Here is a 2005-nt window from a genome sequence, read left to right as displayed (position 1 = left end):
ACTAGAACTGAACTAGAACTGAACTAGAACTGAACTAGAACTGAACTAGAACTGAACTAGAACTGAACTAGAACTGAACTAAAACTGAAATAGAACTGAAATAGAACTAAACTAAAAGAACTTTAATTGAACTGATCTGAAACTGATCTGAAACTTAACTAAAACAAAACCTCTAGTGAACTATAACAGAAGTGGATCACACAAAGATGAAAAATAATACTAAATTTAAACTGAAACAGAACTAGAACTAAACTAAAACTTAAGTAGAATACAAGTAGAACTAAACTAAAACTAAACGAAATTGAACTAAAAAACAGAAATAAAACTTAATACGTACTCAACTAGAGCTACACTATGCCTAAGGAAGAACTGGACTAAAAATGAAGAGGATCACAAGAACTGAACTAGAATTCAACTAGAGCTGAATTAGAACTAAACTAGGACTAAGAATATTTTATACAAAGAATTTTTAACAGCGGGTCGTGATATATAAATAATACGTGTAAATCCTACAACCCGCACGTCGAGATGGGTATTCTCGTAACAAATATTATTTGGTAGAACTAATAAAAAAAAGGACAGTCGAACACAAAACTAAACTACAATTTAACTAACACGTAAATAGAACATAAACTAGAATTGGTCTATAACTAAAGTCGATCAGAAGTAGAACTCTTCTGGAACTGAACCAAAATGGACTAGTACTGAAGTAGTATTGACTTTTCCTACTCAAATGTTATAAAGCTTTAAAAATTACTATTTATGTTTTTAACAACAAAATATTTTTAGTTATTTATTGCGCTTAATTAACTTTTTCACAAAAATGAAAATTTTTAAAAAAGTTGCTAATTTAACTAATAAGCTCTTTAACTTAGTATAACCAAATTTATATTCTCTCTTTTATGGATGAAGTGAAAGTTATAAACAATGACAAATAGATATTTATGTTACAATTAAACTTTAAAATTGACATTGCATGACTAGTAAGTGTACACGACGACCAATAGAGTAAACCGAAATGGGTCTAGGTCAAATTTTCTATCAACAACACAAAATTAAAAGAACAACAAAACAAATATTCATGACTTTACAAGCAAAACTTAAAGACTGCAATGAAACCATAGAAATTTTGTTAAAAACTAAACTAATCACGTACCAAAAAAATAAAAAAATAAACATTTATCACAAACAAAGCCTGCATTATTTATAAACAAAATCACATAGTATTAAATTAAAAGAATACAAAAACTTTTAAACAATTTCAATGATGGATGAAACATCTTTAAAACTAGTACAGAATTTGAAGTGAATCATTAAAACATTTTTTTAGAATAATAAATAAAATTAGAAAACTTAAAATGTTAACAATTTGCTAAAGATGCAGGAAGAAAAACCACTTGAGCATAAAAATGTAAAGAAAAAAACAACAAACACACAAAATTAACTGGATATGTAAAAAAAGAAAAACAAACAACAATTGCAATAGATGCCAAAACACAAAAGAAAAAAACTACAGATGAAAAGAAAAACAAGTGGAGAAAAATTACAATACACAATCAAACACTCACGCATATAAAGAGGGGTGAAAAAAACACATACATACATATGTACATATATACATGAAAAAAAATAAACCTTCAATAAACAGCTGTCTCATTAGCATTTATTTACAATGCTCTTTATACTAACCTCTATTTTTATTTTGTTGTTTTAATAATTAATAATTATATATTATTTAAGTATTAGTTTTATTGCAATTGTAACTTTTATAAAATAAATTCTTTTTGATTTATGTTTAAAACACTGACGTAAATTTTTCTCTTTTTTGCTCTTCTTTTATACTTGATTTTTTATGTGAAAACTTTTTTTATCAATTTCGTCACTTTTTTTCGTGTTCTCTATAAAGCTGTGCGAATATTTGTTTTTTCAATGGTAAAAAATAGTTATTTTTATTAGATATTTTAATAAAGTTTCATATAAATTCATTAAATAATAAACTAAAGTT

General features: G+C 25.6%; 1 protein-coding gene across 1 annotated transcript in view; it reads right to left on the bottom strand.

Annotated features, from left to right (window-relative positions):
* Positions 1 to 1753, bottom strand: part of LOC111688913 (transmembrane protein 184B) — a 29219-nt gene extending 27466 nt beyond the window's left edge. The window contains exon 1 of the mRNA XM_046953303.1: positions 1690 to 1753. The gene's annotated coding sequence lies outside the window, so the exon portion shown is untranslated. The remainder of the gene's footprint in view (positions 1 to 1689) is intronic.
* Between the last annotated feature and the right edge of the window lie 252 nt (positions 1754 to 2005).

This window comes from Lucilia cuprina, chromosome 5 (assembly GCF_022045245.1).
Source record: "Lucilia cuprina isolate Lc7/37 chromosome 5, ASM2204524v1, whole genome shotgun sequence".
NCBI classification, from domain to species: domain Eukaryota; kingdom Metazoa; phylum Arthropoda; class Insecta; order Diptera; family Calliphoridae; genus Lucilia; species Lucilia cuprina.
This window is presented reverse-complemented; position numbering and strand designations above follow the sequence as displayed.